This window comes from Hibiscus syriacus, unplaced genomic scaffold (assembly GCF_006381635.1).
Source record: "Hibiscus syriacus cultivar Baekdansim isolate YM2019G1 unplaced genomic scaffold, ASM638163v2 tig00000656_pilon, whole genome shotgun sequence".
Lineage (NCBI taxonomy): Eukaryota > Viridiplantae > Streptophyta > Magnoliopsida > Malvales > Malvaceae > Hibiscus > Hibiscus syriacus.
In genome coordinates, this window is record NW_024061805.1 from 64,994 (window position 1) to 86,869 (window position 21,876).

General features: G+C 36.7%; 3 pseudogenes; 2 read left to right on the plus strand and 1 right to left on the minus strand.

The window, feature by feature from the left end:
* Positions 1 to 813: 813 nt before the first annotated feature.
* On the plus strand, positions 814 to 11,737 carry LOC120209383 (annotated as a pseudogene).
* LOC120209533 lies at positions 4,266 to 15,383 on the minus strand (annotated as a pseudogene).
* A 212-nt stretch (positions 15,384 to 15,595) lies between these two features.
* On the plus strand, positions 15,596 to 16,526 carry LOC120209469 (annotated as a pseudogene).
* Positions 16,527 to 21,876: the final 5,350 nt, after the last annotated feature.

The following is a 21,876-nucleotide window of genomic DNA, read 5'->3' on the forward strand; positions in this document are numbered from 1 at the left end:
TTTTGGTGTATAGTCTTTTTAGTGGCAAATGTGATCTGGGATTTCATTTAATTACCAATATGATTTGTACTTGGGAAATAAATAAATTTGGAGACTGAAAAGTTTTGGCTTTTTTTGTGGTATGGGTCATAGATTTAGTTCTGCAATGGAATTTTGTATTGGTAAACTTAATGGAATTTAATACCAGCTAGGCAATGTAGATCCAATGTGATTGTATCGTCCTATTTCTATTGCTGAAGTTGTGACAAGATGATATTTTATTTAGCTTTGAAGCTTTCATCATCTGAAAATTCAATATTATTAGATTTTGTGATGTAATATTTCTGGACATATGTCATTATTGGTCTTAACATACCATTTGGGAAATGTGAGGTCACAGCATTGAGGGAATGTGATGGTTGAAGTGGTTGTAGTTCATCGTTTTTTTATTTAGGCGGAGAATTGTAGAGTGATTGATGATCGGAGTCGAGGAAGAGGGAAGGGGATAGGGGTATGATTCTTATATACTTGATGTCCTTTGCACCATGCGGTTTTAAGGATTGATGGACCGTATATAGTAGGAGTTGCAGATAGACAGGCTAAGCTCGTTATGAGACATTTCGTGTCGGTTTGTGGTTGAACTCCCTACTCGATCGTTGGGGGTCATGAGCCAAGGGATATGGAGGGACTATAGTTACGGAGTCAGAGTGTGCGTCAAGCGCAGGTGTCTCGCTATTTCATCTTCATGCTTTGTGGGAATTCTGGGCTTAGTAGGGTTTTGTTAACAGGAAACAAATATATAATCAAAGATAAACTGATTTTCAGTGTGGCTTTATGCACTTGGAAGGAGACTTCTATAAACTGATCTTCACACCTGAATTCTCTGTTAACCGCTATCCGGCTATCCCTTTCCCGGTGCCCCCTTTCGACTTAGGGAGAAGGGTTGGCATTCATTCAAAAATTTGGAAGATACTAACTCTTATGTCTTTCATTGCAGTGCTCTGATGATCGGGTTTTACTTGTACAAATTCGCTACGGCGGCAATCATATTCCAGCCAAGGCTGATAACAGCGTCGAACAGGTCACCGTGGCCGGTTTTAACTTATCCGTCGATATCAAAGCTCATATGCTTCCATTCGGAGATTATATTTATTTGTCACCTTTGAATGGAAAATTAGCTCCAAACATTAGCATGCCACTGTATGTGTATTTGTACCGTATGAATTAGCAGACACTCCGAGAATCACATTGGAACAGGAACTGTTTGGCTTTACATAGATATTACAGTAACTAAAACAGCTGTTGTTTGATTTTTTGTTTGACTTTTTTTTCTTTCAAATTACTAAATGTCAATTTCAATGCCATAATAAGATGTATAAAATTTTAGGTATGTGTTAATTTTATCATTAGATTTTAAAATATTTTAATAGTATTAAATTTTAAGTTGGTTTACTTTAAATGGTCAACATCATTATGATTTTAAATAGTGTCACTTTTAGGTGAGTACTGATTTGTTATTAAACTTTAAAATATTCTTAAACACTAAATTTTAGTATATATAATTTTAATCTCTACAAAAATTATCAACTCATTCGATTGTTTACGTCGATTAACCGTTGTCTGTCACCAATTATCATTTATGACAGGTCGGTGTAAAAATTTTAGCATTTCATTCATTTTTTCTTCTCAGATTGATTTTTCACGAAATTTACTCAAAATTAATTAAATCCATTTAATTGTTTGAACATTCAATATTTTAGTTTTCTCTGACGATCGTTTAATTTCAAAGTATCTGTTCGTTTTTTTGAAAGAATATTTCTCACAATTTAGATTTTAAACATAGACCCTTGAAACTCTCAAATCTTAAAATTGTCAATAAAGTTTTGTATATATTTTCGTGAGTTTTAAAAAAAATTAAATTAATAAAATATTACAAAATAATTAAATAATTAAATGAATACATCGATGACGCAAAAGATACAAAGAATGGTCATTTTCAATAATGAATAAATGAACAAAAAATTTAAAATGATAAATAAAGAAAAAAAAGATTTTACTTTCATGCCAACACATGTCATCCACAATTACAGGCGGGAAGTATACTCAAGACAATGAAGAATATATAAAACTCATCTTGTTAAACATAGTAGTGGTATATTAAGGTCACTAATGAAAAGATTCCACTGCAAAAGCCGACAAAATCAAGCTCAATAGCTTGCTCTCCATGGAATTGTTCCTCTCACACACAACCATGCCATCTTCATCGCAATTCTCCTGTTTCTGATCCCTGTTTTCTTCCACTCACACTGAGAAAAAGATTGCCGGCAAGGGTTCCTCCTGGTTCGCTCGGACTACCCCTAATAGGTCAGAGCCTCGGCCTTCTCAGGGCCATGAGGACCAACACGGCAGAAGAATGGCTCCAGAAGCGGATAAGGAGGTACGGTCCGGTATCGAAGATGAGCCTGTTCGGGAAACCGGCGGTTTTCATCTACGGTCAGGCTGCGAACAAGTTCGTATTCGCCAGTGACAGCAGCAGCATCGTTAACCAGCAGGTGAAGTCGGTTAGCGCGATTCTAGGCGACCGGTGTATCTTGGAACTGGTGGGGAAGATCATAAGCGTGTTCGTGATGCTCTCGTGTCATTCTTGAAACCGGAGTCGTTGAAGCGTATCGGGAAGATGGACGAGGAAGTCAGGAATCACCTTGACATGCATTGGCATGGCAAGGAACATGTCACGGTATGCTCATAAACATTGAAACATGGTTTCAAATTGTATCCAACATGGGAATATCATATCATGTGTGATGTTTTTCCCCGTCTGATAGGTTGCCACTGATGAAGACCCTTACATTCACATAATCTGTTCTCTCCTATTCGGAGTCCAAGAGGGCGAGAAGAGAGAAACTTGCAGACGTTCCGTTACTGATCGAAGGAATGTGGTCGATACCAGTTAATCTGCCTTTCACACGCTACAACCGGAGCCTTAAATCAAGTGCAAGGGCCCAGGAATTGTTGAAACATCTCATTGCCGAGAAGAGAGTCGATCTAGAGAATGGTACTTCACCTCGCCAAGACCTCATCACTTGTCTGCTTAGCATTCGAGACGAGAAAAACGAACAAGTGATAACCGAGAAAGAGATCATTCACAATGTTATGCTCGTCATGGTTGCTGGATATGACCTCGTGTTCTTCTCACCTTCTTGATGAGACTTTTCGCTAACGATCCTGCAGTCTATGCAGCTGTACTTCAGGTGATATCGAAACGATCTTAACTCTACATGATTAAAATCAGTCTATGATTCGGTATTGCTAAAACGGACCTGATGTTGTTGATTTCTGGTCGCAGAACAAGAGTGATAGCAAAGAGCAAGCTTGATGGGAGCTTCTGACATGGGAAGACCTTGCCAAGATGAAATACACATGGAAAGTTGCCATGGAAACTCTCAGACTGTTCCCACCGATCTTCGGTGGCTTCCGGAAAGCCGTGAAGGATATCGAGTTCGGCGAATATCTCATACCGAAGGACTGGTGGTAAGTAGAACCATACATACCATTCAGTTTTCTTTCAACATTTCAGATTCATCCTTTCTCTGGTATGCGTCACACTGATATAAGTCACTGGTTTGCATCAAGATTTCTGGTTACTGGCATGACACAAATGGATGATACCATTTCCCGGAACCATCGAAGTTCAATCCAAATAGATTCGAAAATCCAGCTTCACTTCCACCTTACTGCTTCATTCCATTCGGAGGGGGGCCTCGGATATGTCCAGGATACGAGTTTGCAAGGATTGAAACCCTTGTTTCGATTCATTATATCACTCGGTTCACATGGAACTTATCATGTTCAGACACAGTTTCAGCAGGGATCCAATGCCTGTCCCAGCTAAAGGATTGCCAGTTCAAATTAGTCCTAGGACACTGCTCTGATATTTTAGTCTCCTGGTCGCTTCAAATAAACTTGCAAAATTTCTGTTGCAGATCAAATGAACTTATTTCGCTTCATTACTGAAAATGATTCTGGATTATGTTCCAATTGGTTTTCCGCAAATACTCGAATTAAGAGCATGTCACTAAACAAACATACATTACAGATCCATCATAAAAGTAATTTATTTGACAAAAAAATGACTTCCATAGTTTAATCTGCATCAATTTCTGAAATCTCAACTCCTAGTTGATCCCCATATTTACGACCGTACCGATACAAAACTTCTTGTGGCATCTTGCGTACCATCGATTCTAAGTACATTAGATGAACTAAAAGTAGTGGTTGGCCACTGTCTAGCATTTTTGTAGCCTGAAGTACTTTGGTGGCTTAGAAGGACACCGTTCATTCATATGCGGGTACGTGTCCAGAGAATTAAATCCCGGCAGTTCATCTGGTACTTCCCTAGAATCTGACAATAGGGAAGCTTTACATCATCTGCATCATTGCACCACTTTGGCAGTCGGCTTGAATCGTTCTCAAAAATTTTAGAGTATAAGCATCTTTGATCTGTGTCGGTTTTAGTTTAGACAGAAGAGTCAGCAATAAGGATTGGAGCATGGTGTAGACACCCATTTTTTTAAAAGATAGAACTAACAAAGTTTCTCTTCTAAGAGGACTCTTCCACCATCATATATTTTAAAGCAACAACTACACCAACAAACGTGCAACAACCGAGCAAGGAGTCTAATTGCATTAGGATTCTATTGTTAATAGGATTCTAAAAATAGTTAGTTTTATAAATACATGTAAACCTTCTCATTTGTAACACACGATTTACATACAAAAACAGAGGAATGCACAGAAAATACAAAGGCAAAACTATTGTAAACGATTCGAAAAGGAAATAAAAGGTAACATATTTTTACTTTGATTCGATCTTACATTTACGTTTTAATTATTATAATTTTATTTATTTAAGTTTATTTATACGCACATTTCCTTGTTACTCATTTATTTAATTGTTTTGTTATTTTTCTTTTCTTTTGTCATGTAATATTGTTTACATTTTATGCATTTTCTTTTTACTTTAGTATATATTTTTATTTTTTAGATTATATATATATTGTTTTTTTATTATCAGTTTATTAATTATATATATTTACTATTTTATTTTTATTATTTATTTATTAATATATATATATATTATTTTTACTTTTTATTATTATTTTATTTATATATTTTTTCTTCTTTTTCTTTATTTTTTTTATTTTTTACATTATTTTACTTACTATTTTATCTTTACTTTCTTATCTTATCTTTTATTTAATTTGTTTTTTCTTCATTTTAATTAATTAATAATTTATTTATTTCTTACCTTTTTATCTAACATGGTTTTTTGACATTCTTAAGATCACACCTTTAAAACTATCTAAGTAAGTAATTGTGATCGTATTTTACCTTTTAATTTAAATTACAATTTCTTAATTTAAGACAACCGGTAAATTAATTGGTACCGAAAGGGTGATTCAAGGGTGCTAATCCTTCCTTGACTGTAATCGACTCCCGAACCTGACACATTTCTGGTAAAAACGCTAATCAGGTAAGATAATGTCCGACGTACCTAAATTCGTTTTAAAGTGGTCAGTGGCGACTCCTAACCCAATTATTTTTAAGTCGAAGCCCAATTCGAGGCCCAACCGAAAGACGGTTAGGACAGCTTGGCGACTCTACTGAGGAAAGGTAATTGAGTCAAGCCATAATTAATTTTTGGTTGTCTTTATGTGAAAATAGTAAATTTTAATTTATTTATTCGATCAAATTAAAACGGGTTCAAAGCTCTAAACCCGAGCTCTGAACCCGTTTTAAGTGGGGTGAAAGTGACGTCTTCGGTGAATTATTCACCGGTTGGGCCTAGCAAGTAACCTTCGGGATTCATATACCTTATGTCTTCGTGTGAATTTATTCTCGTATGGGCATAAGGGAATGTATCCCTCGAGTTTAACTTAGTCCACAAGCCTGTGATGGGTTTATGATTAAGGATCTGGTAAGCCCAAGGGGGCACCAGCAAGGAGAACTCGGTACCATTTTTTAGAACCTAACCCAGGAGACGATAGAGAATTAGAGCCCACCCTAAAACCTCATTTCCAAACCCTAGGTTGCTTTACTTCTTGCTTTATTTTATGTTCAAAGCATGCGAACTAGACTAATATGCGGTTAGTATTTGTTTGAAATTAGCATCGGATAGAGATCATGTCCGGGTAGGAATTAAACATGTGGGGTAGGACTCTTAATTTCATCATTTTTTTATTCTTATCCTTATCTCATTAATTTTTTTTCCTTTCATTTTGCTCTTGGCATTTTTTCATTTACATCATTCAAAGAGTGTTGATCCACCAAAAATGAGTTTATTACACATAAATAATTTGCATTAATGGGCAAAGGGGTGTAATACAAGAGGTGAAAAACGCAGGGGTCCGACTATGGTCAGAAAAGACTCAGAAAGAAAATGAGGACAATTTGCAAGACAACTATGTGTCACATTCGATCAAGAAGACATGATGCCCACAATCAAATAGATCAAAAGTCAACTTTTCAAAATGGGTTGACAAAGATGGCAAGGGCAAGACGAGAAAAATGTTACTGACTCGAGAGTTCCTTCAAAGACAACAAGAACAAGATGACAAACGATAGTTGAATTAGAAGCCATTGTCGACAAATTCAATGAACTTCAGATAATCCCTTTGATGGAGGATTTCAATGATGTTTCCGTTATAGAACAAGTTCAGCAAAGGATGAAAGCCAGAGATGCAGTCATTCGATACTTCTAGGAACAAGTACAAAAAACAACTCAAACATTTTCGGTTCATCCAGAGAGGCCGGAGCGGTTCGATAATTTATTCAATCGGTGAAAGATGAAGGCAAATGACTAGTCACCTGTTCCGGGTCTAGAGGATTTAGTCCGGATGTACCTTTAAATATGTTATTATCTCTTAAAAGATAAAAACTTTTGTCCCAATAAAGATTATTTATAATAACATACAGTTTTTGGATCAATGCCTCGAACATTTCATGCATTTTTGCATTTTGCATCTATATTTTCATTTTTAAGCATTTCAAAACATAAAATTTCTTCATGGAGAATTCGATGAAGTGGTTTTAACCACATGAAGCAAGATTGTAACATCAAAGAAAAAAAATGAAATCACAATGAATGAGCCGATCTGCTGGTTGTACGACTAAGCCTGCCAGGATGATCTGAGAAAAGAGTCCACATCTCCTATGGGCTACGATGTTGAAGCTGTTTACAGTTACACATAGGAACCCCCAAACATTCCTCTGAGAACTGTAAGCGCTGAAGCGCGAGATCTAAAACCTGATGGATTCAGGGGCATGGACAGCCGAAGAAGAGGGCATTGCGTATATTTGCACTTAGAGGATTGTTTTGTTTGAACACGTCTTTGATCTTTCATGTTTGCTTAATCTTTTAAACGATTGAATTTATGCTACTTCTAAGGTGGAGCAATTAACAAATTTTAATCTTTAGTTCTTCGAATATTAAATGAATTAAGGATTCTTTTAATTCTTCAAGAATTATAGATTTTAACATATGGCAAGATTCGATCATTCTTATCCTGTCTCAAACCCCAAAATAAAATACCTTGATTCTTTACCCAAATAACTCATGGTCATTACCAAAAAGACCAATTTGACATGACATCCCTTTGAATTTTTTAACATGCCTTATCTTTTTGATACACCCATACATTTCTTTGAGTCAATAAAGTCACACCATTGTCTTTTTAGACTCAAAATTGACATTTTTATGCCATTAAAACCCAAGGCATTGAGTTGTTCTTTGAACATGAGCATTCTTCTAAGGACACAACTTGGGGCATCTCGTAGGGAGCCTGAACATTGAGACATGTTGGGGGCAAAGAAGCAGAAAGAAGATTCACTCGAAATAATTCTATCATGCATTAATTACACTGTTTCATGTGAATAAAATTAATCCTGAAATCTATCCCCCTGGGAATACCTCTTCTGTGAAAGCTTCCATGTATGAAATAATGAATGACTTTCTTTTACCCTTCACAACAGGAGAAAATATATCCCTTGTGTCCCCTTTGAGCCTATAGTATTTTTCTTCTGATTCAACCCTAACCAAGAATCACCCTCCACACTGGAGGGCAAGGTGGAGAAACTCTGCTCGCATGAGTGAAGACATTGATTCAGATGAGATACTAAAAAGTGAACCAAATGCCAAGTGCAAAGATTTAATCAAAGCAAAAGAGAAAAGAGAAAAAAAAAAAAACAAAGGAAATTGAAGAAAAAAGAAGACAGATGCATATGCAAAGATTCTCTCGATTCAAATGACGCGTTGAGATTCAATGAAATTGATCAGCACAATCATTTCTGAATTACGGATCACTCCACTCAAAGATCATGGAGCATCAAGAGAGAGACACATACGAGCAGATTCAAATTGAACAAGATATGATCGAAGACATAGAATGAATGATCCTTGGTTCATCACCCTTAAACTTGTTTGAGCCTTTTATCTATTTCTTTTACGTTCCTTAAAATTCCATTCTAATCATACATGGATTTCTAAACAGAAGAGACTATATTCATATTTCATCTCGCCCATCAGGATTAATCTTTATTTGCAAAAAATAGTGTAATTAATGCATGATGAGAAAAATAACAAAAGGGGGTTTAAGACGTAAATTACGAATGACGTCTTGAACCAAAAGGATTCGAGTTGAAAACCTAAAAAGGTGGCTCAAATACAAAAATTGGCAGCTGAGGCGATCGCATGAATTCCTTGATAAGGCATCGCATAATCCGAGCTTGACCATGAAAGCTGGGAATCGGAGAACATTTCCAATAGAGGAGCATGCAATATACCCCATCAAACCTTGAGCATCAAATAAACAAAAATGCCAAACCTTTGACCAAACACAATAACCTGAGATATTTTTATCCTTTCCTTACTTAACCATTTCCCAAAATAGATTTGATCTTGGCACGTGTCAAACGACTAAATTATTGAAGTATTAACAATGTAATTAATTCTTTGATATCCAATGAACTTTAGTTTTTATGATTTGTCTCAATTGTAAAACCGTGAAAGGGGGCAATATTTTCAAAACTTTTGGTTAAACATTTTTCGAAACTCTTTTTTGATATTTTCATAACTTTGAAAATAAAAAAAGAAAGAAAAACATTTTTTTTCAAAACAAGACACATCTCCCAGAGTGGATCTTGGCAATGACATGTGGCTCTCAAACACAAAACTCATGCTTAGAATCAATGCTGAAGTAAGAAATCAGGAACAATAAGGGCATCTTTGAAGATTCAACATCAAATATTGGGGCATTTTTTTAGATTTAACATCAAATGTTGGGGCATTTTTTTAGATTCAACATCAAATATTGGGGCATCTTTGGGAATTCAAACATCTGATGCAAATTATCAGACCATTTGAAGGCATTTTCTCCATATGCAGGAACAAGCACACAAAGCACGAGACTCCATCCAGGGGAAAAACAGAACTAATTCATGTTACATGCATCTTAGACATACTTAAGCATCACATTTATCATTTTTGTATACATAAGGTTTGCAGCTTTTAAAGTCAAATTTCAACTTCAAGATGAAGGATGCTCGATTCAAAGCACATGGTGGTTGCTCTACCTCACAGTGAAAGGTGACTGTCTGACTGACACAAAAAAACTTCCAGTTTCAGTCAGAGTCAATTTCAACTTCACGGTGAAGGATATTGAACTCAAAGCGACACAATTCGCTCGAGAGTAGATTTTAACTTCACGACGAAAGATATCTAGCTCGAAGCCAAACTTCACAATTAAAGGGGTCATCCACGGTTTCAACTTCACGACGAAGGGAATCGTGTCCACCCGTAACATACAATACTTGGATTTCAACTTCACAACGAATGATATCCAAGTCAAAGGCTCAACTTCACGACGAAATGGCCACCTGCGATTTCAACTCCACGACGGAGGATATCGTGTCACTCGAGACAACACAAGTTCAACTCCACAACGAAGGGACAGATGGTTGTCAACAAACAATTTCCTAATTTCGGAGCCAATTTCAATTCACAGCGAAGGATATGGTTGTCAACAAACAATTTCCTAATTTCGGAGCCAATTTCAACTTCACAGCGAAGGATATTGGACTCGAGATAGCACAAGCTCAACTTCACAGCGAAAGGGGCGACTGGCTATCAACAAATAATTTCTTAGTTCCAGAGCCAATTTTAACTTCACGGCGGAGGATATTGGACTCGGAACAATACAACTTACTTGGATTTCAACTTCACGATGAAGGATATCCAATTCCAAGGCTCAACTTCACAACGAAAGGGTCATCCACGGTTTCAACTTCACGACGAAGGGAATCGTGCTCACCATTGTCTCTCTTGAGACAGTTTCCAAGTTTCCCTTGAAACAAAATATTCAAATCTGTTTTCATTGAAACTAATTTCGTTCCCTTGAAACATTTTCTTTTGGAACTAAATTTTGTCTCCATTGAGACAGTTTCTCTTGAAACATAAACATTGAAAACATTTCCCTTGAAATGAATTTTATCTCGATTGAGATAGTTTCCCTTGAAACGAAATTTTGTCTCCCTTGAAACATAAACATTGAAAATATTTCCCTTGAAATAAATTTTATCTCACTTGGGGTAGTTTCCCTTGAAATTTTTTTGTCTCCCTTGAGACAGTTTCTCTTGAAACATAAACATTGAAAACATTTCCTTTGAAATTAATTTTGTCTCTCTTGAGATAGTTTCCCTTGAAACAAAATTTTGTCTCCCTTGAGATAGTTTCTCTTGAAACATAAACCTTGAAAACGTTTCCCTTGAAACACAAAATATTTAAATCAGTTCCCCTTAAACGAGTTTTGAGACAGTTTCCCTTGAAACAAAATCTTGTCTCTCTTGAGACGGTTTCGCTTGAAACAAATTTTGTCTCTTTTGAGACAGTTTCCCTTGAAACAAAATCTTTGAATATCTTTTTCTTGAAACAAATTTCGTCTCCCTTGAGACAGTTTCTTTTAAAACTAAGTTTTGTCTCTCTTGAGACAGTTTCTTTTGAAACAAATTTTGTCCCTCTTGAGACAGTTTCTCTTGAAACACAAAAAAAATCCTCGAAATTGTTTCTCTTGAAACACACACACAAAACCTTTGAAAATGTTTCTCTTTAAACACCAAACCCTCGAGTTCGATTACACTCAGCTTGGCACATCATTTACAGCATAACTCAAGGCTAGAAGGGTTATCTGTCACCAAAAGGCCTTCGAGTTCGACTATGCTCAGCTCTAAAGCACATCATTTACAGTATAACTCAAGGCAAGAAGGGTTATCTGTCAATAAAATTGTCGAGTTCAATTCCATTCAGCTCGATGGCACCTCAATCACACTATTGTCCTACTGCAATCAAGGTTTTCAAGCCGAGAAGAAGGCTCGATGGCACCTCAATCACATTGTCCTACTGCAATCAAGGTTTTTCAAGCCGAGAAGAAGTCTGGGTTAGCCGTGCCTTAGTAGCAAGAAGCCTTTTTTCGTCAGCTTAGCTTAAGTCGAGAAAAGTTATCTGTCAGTGAAGACTTTTGAATTCGGTTTCTTCAGCTCGAGGGCATATCAATCACATTGTGGAGTCAAGAGATTACTTTCCAGTCGAATTTTTAGCCAAGGTCTTTAAATCAAGAAGACCAAAATGGACTACAACGAGAAGCCACATTCTGATTCAAATCATTCCAAGATGGACTCGACTTCGCGACGGAGGAGTCATCCGTTCAATTCGACAAGTTATTCTTCAACTCCATTGAACGAAAATTTTGTGTCTTTTATCTTTGTCCTATTTTTTGTTCCACGAAAAAGGACAAAGAGGGCAGCTGTAACACCCCATTTTCTTAAAAGATAGAACTGGCAAGAGTTCTCTCCTAGAAGGACTCTTCCACCACCATATCTTTTAAAGCAACAACCACACCAACAAACGTGCAACAACCGAGCAGGAGTCTAGTTGCATTACGATTATATTGTTAATATGATTCTAAAATAGTTTTTTTTCACTATCATGTAATCCTCCCCATTTGTAACACACGATTGTACATACAAATACAGATGAAAGAACGGAAATACTAAGGCAAAACTATTGTAACGATTCGAAAAGGAAATAAAAGGTAGCATTTTTTTACTTTTGATTCGGCCTCTTACATTTACGTTTTAATTATTATTATTTTATTTATTTAACTTTATTTATACGCACATTTCCCTTGTTACTCATTTTATTAATTGTTTTGTTATTTTTCTTTTCTTTTTTGTCATGTAATATTTTTTTACATTTTATGTATTTTCTTTTTACTTTAGTATATATTTTTAATTTTTTTAGATTATATATATTATATATATATATATATTATATTATTTTTACTTTTTTTTATTATTTTATTTATTTGTTTTATTTATATATTTTTTCTTTTTCTTTATTTTTTTATTTTTTATATTTTTTACTTACTATTTTATCTTTACTTTCTTTATCTTATCTTATCTTTTATTTAATTTGTTTTTTTCTTCATTTAATTTAATTAATTAATTTATTTATTTCTTACCTTTTTATCTAACATGGTTTTTTGACCTTTTTAAGACCACACCTTTAAAACTATCTAAGGTAAGTAATTGTGATCGTATTTTACCTTTTAATTTTAAATTACAATTTTCTTAATTTAAGACACCGACAAATTAATTGGTACCGAAAGGGTGGTTCAAGGGTGCAATCCTTCATTGATCGTAACCGACTCCCGAACCCGACACATTTCTAGTAAAAACGCAGATCAGGTAAGATGGTATCTGACCCACCTAATTCATTTTAAAGTGGTCGGTGGCGACTCTCAACCCAATTATTTCAAGTTGAAGCCCAATTCGGGGCCCAACCGAAAAACGGTTACGACACATGGATACACGAAAAATCGATATTTGGAAGAGAATCCTACGAACTTAGACAAAGTCTTTACTCAAAACAAGCTCACCGTGAACTCGGTGACTTGAATAGAGTCAGCAATAGGATCAAAAAGTCCGACCTCCTTGTACATTTGAGGATAAAAACAATGCACGAGGTTGATTTCCCGTCACTATATCCAATCTTCCTGTTCAGGAACGGTCAGCAATCGATCAAATGATGATCCGAGCTTTTCAATCTCCACCAGTATATCAGAAAGATTAAGACCCTGCCGTGAACACCATAATTAGAACAAATAAGCACTAATGCATACTACCTCAAGACATAAATCTCAAACAATTCAGATTACATTTTGTATTAACATTCCACAATAAGTTGACCAATCAAGAAAGATATACCATGCCTCAGTTCCGAGCCTCTTGTTTAATCCCTCATTCCACAAGTTAGCAACATATTTGGGCTACATTTGACTCCAAACTATCATAGCATAAGCTACCTGTATAATTGTAGAGCAACATTCAAATCCTGTGAACTGAAAATCTACAAAGCGAGAGAAAGAAACAGAGAGGGGAAGAGTCATATGCATTGACAACACTGTTATATGTAAATGCAACGACGAAGAAAGCAAGAAAAACATGGAAGAACGAGAGTATGAGACCAACTAAACATCCACTATAAGCTTAACGTAAGGAATTGATGTAAATATCTAAATACCAGGTGAGCATCCATGGAGGAGGGCAATTCCCATCTATGGTGTCTATCTAGTTGAATAACATGTTATGATAGCCTATGGTCTGCCTTCCATGCTTAGTGCATACTCCCAAGCTGAGGTCTCGTTAAACTTGGCTCGAACATCGGGACGCAAAGGAAGCAATGCAATATGGGGATCTGCCTCATCCTTGTTCAGCTCGAAATTCCACCATTCTTCCCATGGAATAATGGCAATGATATCTTTTCCCTACATCAGAGGACAGATATGTTACTACTCGGTCACAATATTGAAAGAAATGAAGATTTTATGGCAATATGGAACTTATTCCAAGTTCAACAAAACCAATGGGAATCTATTTACAAGACCAAAAGCATAGCTCGATAAAATAATGTGTTTACACAACTCTACTTGATTTATAAAGTAAAAGGTTTAAGATTACCTTGTCATTTTCATGTCCTGATTCACCAACACATAGCTTCCCCTTAGAATCCTTCAAGAAAATAGCACTATGACCAGCATATGATCCAGAACCACTTCTCAAGAGTCTCGAAACCACCCCATGGCCCACGAATTTTTTATAGTACCATGAAATCTCCCGAGTGTATATCGTCGACAATAATGTTTGCGTTCTAAGACAGAGGTCGTGGTTCGAATGTATCCCCCATGTGTTTCTCGAGAAACCAAAGATTGGCATTCTCACCCCATTGTGTATTAGTAAACAAAGGGACATCCCCATAGAGCTTGAAGTGTTCCAAGCATCCCTTCTTGCATCATGAAAATAGAAATTCCCTTCTTTTTCACCTAATTTAAATACACCATAAAACCATGAATGAGTTTGCATGATCGAACCAAAACTAACAGAGAAAGGCAACTTACATATTCATGCTCAACTCTCTCTTCCCAGTCCTTGATTTCGAGTGTATGCTCCCGAGATCGAAAATAATAATCCCATGTTACACGGTACGGGCTTGCAAATAGATAAAGATCCATGCAAGTCCAACTATGGGATCGGCTAACCCGGATAAGCACGTTGATATCATTTTCACATTATTTTGTGCTGAAGAACTCTAAATAATTCTACCATAGATATACAAAAACCTATCAAGAAATATCCTCTAGCTTCACAAAAATACTCTCTAACTCAAATAGTACTAAATTGCAATACTAAACGATGGCATTATAATAGTTTTCAAGTATTTTTTGCATTTGCATTTATGGGGAAAAATGTTACAAATAATGAACTCTCCCAGTTTCCACTCTCATCACAAACGATCCATCAAAACTGAAAAATTCAAACTTTAAGCACTTTCAGCTCAAACCAAGCTCTACCCAGAAACAAGAACACTTCAAAAACTTTGAAGAAATTAAGAACTTAAAGCACTTTCAACTGGAACAAAGCAATACCCATATTACAAAGAAGACTCCAAATATTAAGAAGAAAAAGGTCAAAGGTGTTACCTTGATATGGAGTTCCACCACCGAAGTGATTGCCACTCTTGTTATGGAACTCCATCCAAGCCGTGTTCTCATAAAAGCACTCACCTTTCCAGCTTACGATGTGGTTTTGGGACGAAACGAAGCCGACAAAGGTTGGCAAAAGGTTGACGGCGCTGTTGAGTGAGTTGAGGATCGGCCATGAAACCTGTCTCGGTAATAGAGGGAGAACATCTCGAGGGTGAAATGGTGTTTTCATTGATTGCACATGTGAGAAGAAGAAGAGTAAGAAGAAGTAAATTAGAAGGCAACATCGAAGAAAAGAAGAAGAGGCCATGATCGAGAGAGCACGAAGAGAACAACACTTCATGCACGCATAAAATTTTGGGTTAATTATACGTTTAATATATAAACAATCAGTTTTTATCTATTTAGTACTTAAACTTTTAATTTTTTCAAAATCATACTTAAAGTTTAGTTTTTGTTTCATTTTAGTACATTGCCATTTCATTTCGCTAAACTTTTAGCTTCTCTCGTACAAGCCCTTTTCGATGTCTAACTTGCATCAACACAGTTGCCCATCGAGGTCTCTAACTCGTGTTCCGACTAGCCCACGACTGAGCCCGATTGCTCGTTGACATGTTAGTTGCTACCACGGACGACCAAGCTTGAGTCCAGTCAGAACCGATTGATCATTGGACCACGGTTTGAGATAAAACCGGAACTGGTTACTCTGGTTATCCCTAGGGTTGGCCCTCCTTTGCTAAATGACCCAAGTTTGCAATCAACATGGTCTCACTGGGCATGGGTGGCAAGTGGTTGCACCACACTTGTCTTCTTCCTAGCCAAGACTCATAAGGGTGCAGCTGATTCTCATATGCAATTCGAACCTATGGTAGCAGGCTATGTTGGGTATATTCTAGCCGACCTTTTGTCTGGGGTTTACAATTGGGAATTGAAAATTATGGTGACGCATCGACTCCAGTTTTCGGTTTATAAATTGAAGGATTCCAGGGGCACCACAAATGGCCCTGTACTATCACCAGACACCAGTTAGCTAACAACTTACATACATAGACTCGTAGCATAACTTTCACAGTGCTTCCTATAGGTATTTGCAATGACCCTGTTATTCAAGGATTTGTTACCACGTGTGCTGGTTGCAACATATTTAGTCAACAATTTCATGCCTGGTCTCATAGCACCAAGAGCATGCTCCCTCCATTGGTGGTGGCGCTACAAGATGTTGGTATACTTGTTTACCGGATGCAACATTCTGCACACCTTAGGCCTCCGTATAACAACAACTACTGCATTGTGAGTGGCATCTGCAATGAGTTTCTGGACAAAAATAAGGTTTTTGAGGCATTAGAGATGATTACATTTTTCAAGCTCGGGGTGAGACCCAGGTGTTAGAGTGAGCCTGGAACTGAATGGACAGAAGAGACTGATGAAACTGAATCTCAAGTTACAGTTCATTGAATCTTTTTTCTCCTGTTCTATAAGCAAACATTCAAATGACATGGCAATGATTTGTTTTTGAGGAGTTCAGGATTTGATGTATAGATATACTCATGGGCTTCTCCTGCAATAGCTTACATTATTAGAAAAGATTAGAAGATATAATAACATTTTGCAGGTAGAATTACTATTTATCAAATTTTATCAAAATTCAAACATAAACAGTTGGAAAGTTGTGTCATGGTTGGAGAAGGAAGACGAGAAGGAGAAAATAGAGGATGAGAGATGAGTATCGAAGAAGAAGTGGGAGAATTGGGGGAAATGAATAATCAAGGGTTAGAGATTAAGATTGAGTTGAGAGGTAATTACCCGAGGGCAGAGCACGTGAAGAGCACGGGGGGAATTAAAACAATTACCAAGCTGATCCAGAATGATGGTCCAGTAGATACAGGTGGAGCACAGGAAGCCCAGCAGAAACCCAATTCCTGTTATGATAACAAAATTAGTTAGACGTCCAGCTAGCATAACAGATTCTACTATGAGTGTATGTAAATAAATGGCAATGTAAACAGAAAATGGTTAAGAAATGAATGAATGAACTTCTTCTCTCTGAAATCTCTCTTATTCTCTCCTATTTCTCTTGAATTGTTCTATATTTCTCTTCAATCTATAACAAATTGGTAATCAGAGCTAAGATTCTGGCAAAAAATATTTTTGAGGGCATGCCAAAGAAGAATCAATCTATGGCAGAAACGGATTTAGCCGGGATTCAGAAACAAATTGAAGACCTTGCTGCTTTGGTGAAACAAGGTCAGAATGAGACTAATCCACCTAAATGGTGGGAGACTCAGGAAACAAGGATTACTGCACTGGAGGCTAGGATGACCACAAATCACAACTATGTGGAAGATATATTGAAGATACTGACAGGCAGAACTGGAGACCAAGAGCATTCTGTGGGTGAGCATGTACAATCTACTGATACTTCTCAAAATAGGGAAAAGACTCCTGTTATGGTGACTGTGGTGAATGACAAATCTAGGTTTACTTATAAACGGATGAACCTAGGATATTAAAGACTAAACCTGATGATTGTCTAGCCATTAAGAATAGTTCTAGGTCTGAGAATCAAATGGGTGAAAACAGTGACTCTAGACCTATTATATTTGGATTAGAAACTGAAAAAAGGGCCTGGGGTTCATTTAGTTCTGGGATTATGTGGAATAGACCTAAATATAACTTCCTTTCTTTGAAGGGGTTAATCCAAGAGGGTGGGTTCAGAAGTGCCTGAAATACTTTTCTATTTGTGGGGTTCCTGTTGAGCAGAGAGTGGAACTAGCTACAATGTATTTAACAGGCAAGGCAGAAATTTGGTTTGATGGTTACATTATGCAGAAGCATCATGTTACATGGCATGAATTTGAGGCAGACCTATGTCATAGGTTCTGTGATAAGGCCTTTACCGATATAGTGGAAGAATTACAAAGCTGGTACAGAAAGGGTCTGTGGAGGAGTATCAGGACAGATTTGAAGAACTATAGCCTCATATGCTTTTGCAGAATCCTACACTAGGTGAAGAATTCTTTGTCTCTCTGTTTATTAGTGGATTAAGAGATGATATTAAACATAGAGTCAAGGCTCTAGACCCTAAAACATTATCTGAAGCATACAGGAAAGCTAAACTGTATGAATTATCTGTTGAATTTGAAAGTAAGAGAATGAGGAACTTTTAGAAACCCACCCTACCCAAATTCCCTACATGTTTTTAAACCAACTCAGTTACCATTTCGACAAAAGAGTTCACCTACTTTACCACCAAAACAAATTTAATAGAGTACAGAAGACAAAATAATATGTGCTTTAAGTGCGGTGAGAAATTTGTTCCAGGCCATCAATGTAAAACAAATAATTGAATATGATGCTTGAAGAGGAGACTATTCTACCTTTGGATACTCAACCTACTGATTCAGAAAAGCCAATTATACAAGAGGAAGAGAGCTTAGAAATATCTATGAATGCTATCACTGGATGTATTGGTCATAACACACTAAGAATTCAAAGCAGTATCCAAGGTAAACCATTGAATATTTTAATAGACAGTGGTAGTACCCATAGTTTTTAACACCATAGTGGGCTGAGGCGGGTTTACAGGTGAATACACCTTATCCTTTGGCTATTACAGTGGCTAATGGTCAACACCTCTATAGTTCAGCAAGGTGTAATGCAGTGGAATGGAAAATGTAAGGGCACTCTTTTGTTCATGATTTCAGACTTTTACAGTTGGGGGGAGTGATATGGTATGGGGAGTAGATTGGATGAAATTATTCAGTCCAATCTTGATGGACTTCAACAAAATGACTCTCAGTTTTGTTCACCAAGATGGACAAATAGTTATACATGGTCAACAACCATCTCAAAGTTTGCAGCAAATTTCAGGAGCTTCTTTATTGAAAATGACAGCTTCAGATTATGTTATTTTGGGACATGTTGTATTGTTATCTATGACAGAAGCCTCTAAACCTATTCCTGCAACTATTCAGTCTCTCCTAGAAAATTACAAGGCTATTTTTTAGGAGCCACGAGGTCTTCCACCAGTAAGAAATCATGACCATGGAATTCCTCTTAAACCTGATTCAATTCCTGTCAATCTCAGGCCTTACAGATTTCCGCATAACTAGAAGGCTGAGGTGGAAAGGCAGATTGCTACTATGTTATCTTTTTCTATTATTCAGCCTAGTATAAGTCTGTTTGCCTCTCCATGTCTCTTAATTAAAAAAGAAAGATGGATTTTGTAGGTTTTGTGTAGATTACAGACAACTGAACAACATGACTGTTAAAGATAAGTTCCTTATTCCTGTTGTGGAGGACTTATTAGATGAATTATATGGTGTTGTTTACTTTTCAAAGATTTACCTCCGATCCGGGTATTGGCAAATCAGAATTAAGGATAAAGATATTTACAAAACTGCATTCAAACTCATTAAGGCCACTATGAATTTAAGGTAATGCCTTTTGGCCTTACTAATGCCCTAGCCACTTTTCAGGCATTAATGAATGAATTATTTAGTTCATTCCTTAGAAAATTTGTGTTGGTGTTTTTTGATGATATTTTAGTCTACATCAGTTCTATGGCAGCTCATATTGCTCATTTACAAAAAGTTTTAGAGGTGTTACAAGCTAATCAATTGTTTGCAAAGTTCTCTAAATATTTTTTTGGACAGACCCAAGTGGAATACTTGGGACATATTATTTCAGCATCAGGGGTTGCTACTGACCCTAGTAAGGTGAAAGAAATGAAGAATTGACCTCTTCCTAAATCTTTGAAGTCTTTGAGGGGATTTTTTGGATTAACAGGCTATTATAGAAGATTTATTAAAGATTATGGTGCTATAAGCAGGCCACTGACACAAATGCTTAAAGCAGACAATTTTAAGTGGACTACTGCAGCTTTGACTGCTTTTGCAGATCTTAAAGAGCCATGTCCACTGCTACTGTTTTAGCTCTTCCAGATTTTACTCAGAATTTCTACGTAGAGACCGATGCAAGTTCAGGAGGTATAGGTGTTGTTCTATCTCAAAATGGCAGACCTATTGCATTTTTGAGTAATGCCCTTAGTCGTAGAAATTCTACTCTCTCTATTTATGAAAGAGAGTATTTAGTTATTCTATTAGTAATATCTAAATGGAGACATTACTTAGAGGGTAATCCTTTTGTCATTAAGACTGACCATGAACCTCTAAAATATCTTTTGGAACATAAGTTGACCACTACAATTCAAAAGAGAGGATTGGCCAAGCTTTTGGGTTTGGATTATACTATCCAATACATAAAAGGGAAATCAAATGTGGTGGCAGATGCATTATCTAGACAATGGGAGGATCAAGGACAGTGTTTGGCTATGGGCATAACTCTAATTATTCCTAGCTGGGTGCAGGAGGTGGAGGCTAGTTATAAGGAAGATTTATTGACTACTGATTGGATCACCAAATTGATTGTTCATTCTACTGTTGATACTAAGTGGAGGTATTCAAAGGGAATCCTTAGATATAAGGTTAAAGTTTATATTGGAGAGGCTGGATCTCTTATACTACAGATTCTTCAGACATTACATGACTCACCTCATGGGGGTCATTATGGAAGTCAAACAACTTATCAGAGAATTAGATCTTACTTTTATTGGCCTAGACTTAAAGTTATGGTGGTCAATTATGTTAAACTATGTGCAGTATGTCAACAAACTAAGGTGAAACATGTTGCTAAACCAGGACTGCTACAACCATTACATATTCCTCAGCAAGCTTGGGAAGTTATCACGATGGATTTTGTTGAAGGCTTGCCTACATCTTTAAGGAAGAATTGTATTCTAGTGGTGGTTGACAAGTTTACTAAATATAGTCATTTTTTAGCACTATCACACCCTTACTCAGCAGCTGAAGTGGCTAAATTATATTGGATCACATATATAAGCTTCATGGCCAGCATAAAATGGCCATTTCAGATAGAGACAAGACCTTTACTAGCCTCTTTTGGAGAGAACTAATGAAGCTTTTAGGGACTAAGACCCTATTTAGCACTGCTTACCATCCTGAAACGGATGGACAAACAGAGAGGGTGAACCAGTGCTTGGAAAAGTACCTAAGAGGGCTTTGTTTTTACCAATCAAAGCAATGGGCTAAATGACTGCCACATGCTGAGTGGTGGTACAATTCTACCTACCATACTGCCTTAAAACTAATACCTTTTCAGGCTCTCTATGGCTATAACCTCCTATAATGGTTTGGTATACAGACACTCAATTGCATGCAGTAGCAAAATTAATGCGAAGCAGGGAAGACATTAGACAATTGGTGAAATTTCAATTACAACAGGCCAGTAATAGAATGAAGCAGAAAGCTGATAAAAACATATCAGAAAGAGTATTTCATATTGGGGATTTTGTTTACCTGAAACTGCAGCCATATCGACAGACTTCTATCGCCCTAAGGAAAAATTTGAAATTAGCAGCAAGGTTTTATGGGCCTTATAAAATTATTGACAAAATTGGGGAAGTATCCTATAAACTAGACTTACCAGATTCCTCGCGGTTGCACCCAGTCTTTCATGTAAGTTTATTGAAGAAGCATGTTGGGCCTGAAGCAACAACTTCTACAGATCCTCCTACGATTGATGATGAAGGTCAATTTTGAGTAGAACCCAGCAAAATATTAGGTAGAAGGATTGTTAATCGACACAATAAACCAATTACACAGTTACTGGTTTGATGGACTAACCTGGACGAGATGCACGACACCTGGGAAGATTACTCAGTGTTGCGAGGGCAGTTTCCTTCGTTTGATCTTTGGGGACAAGGATCGTCTGATGGGGTGGGTAT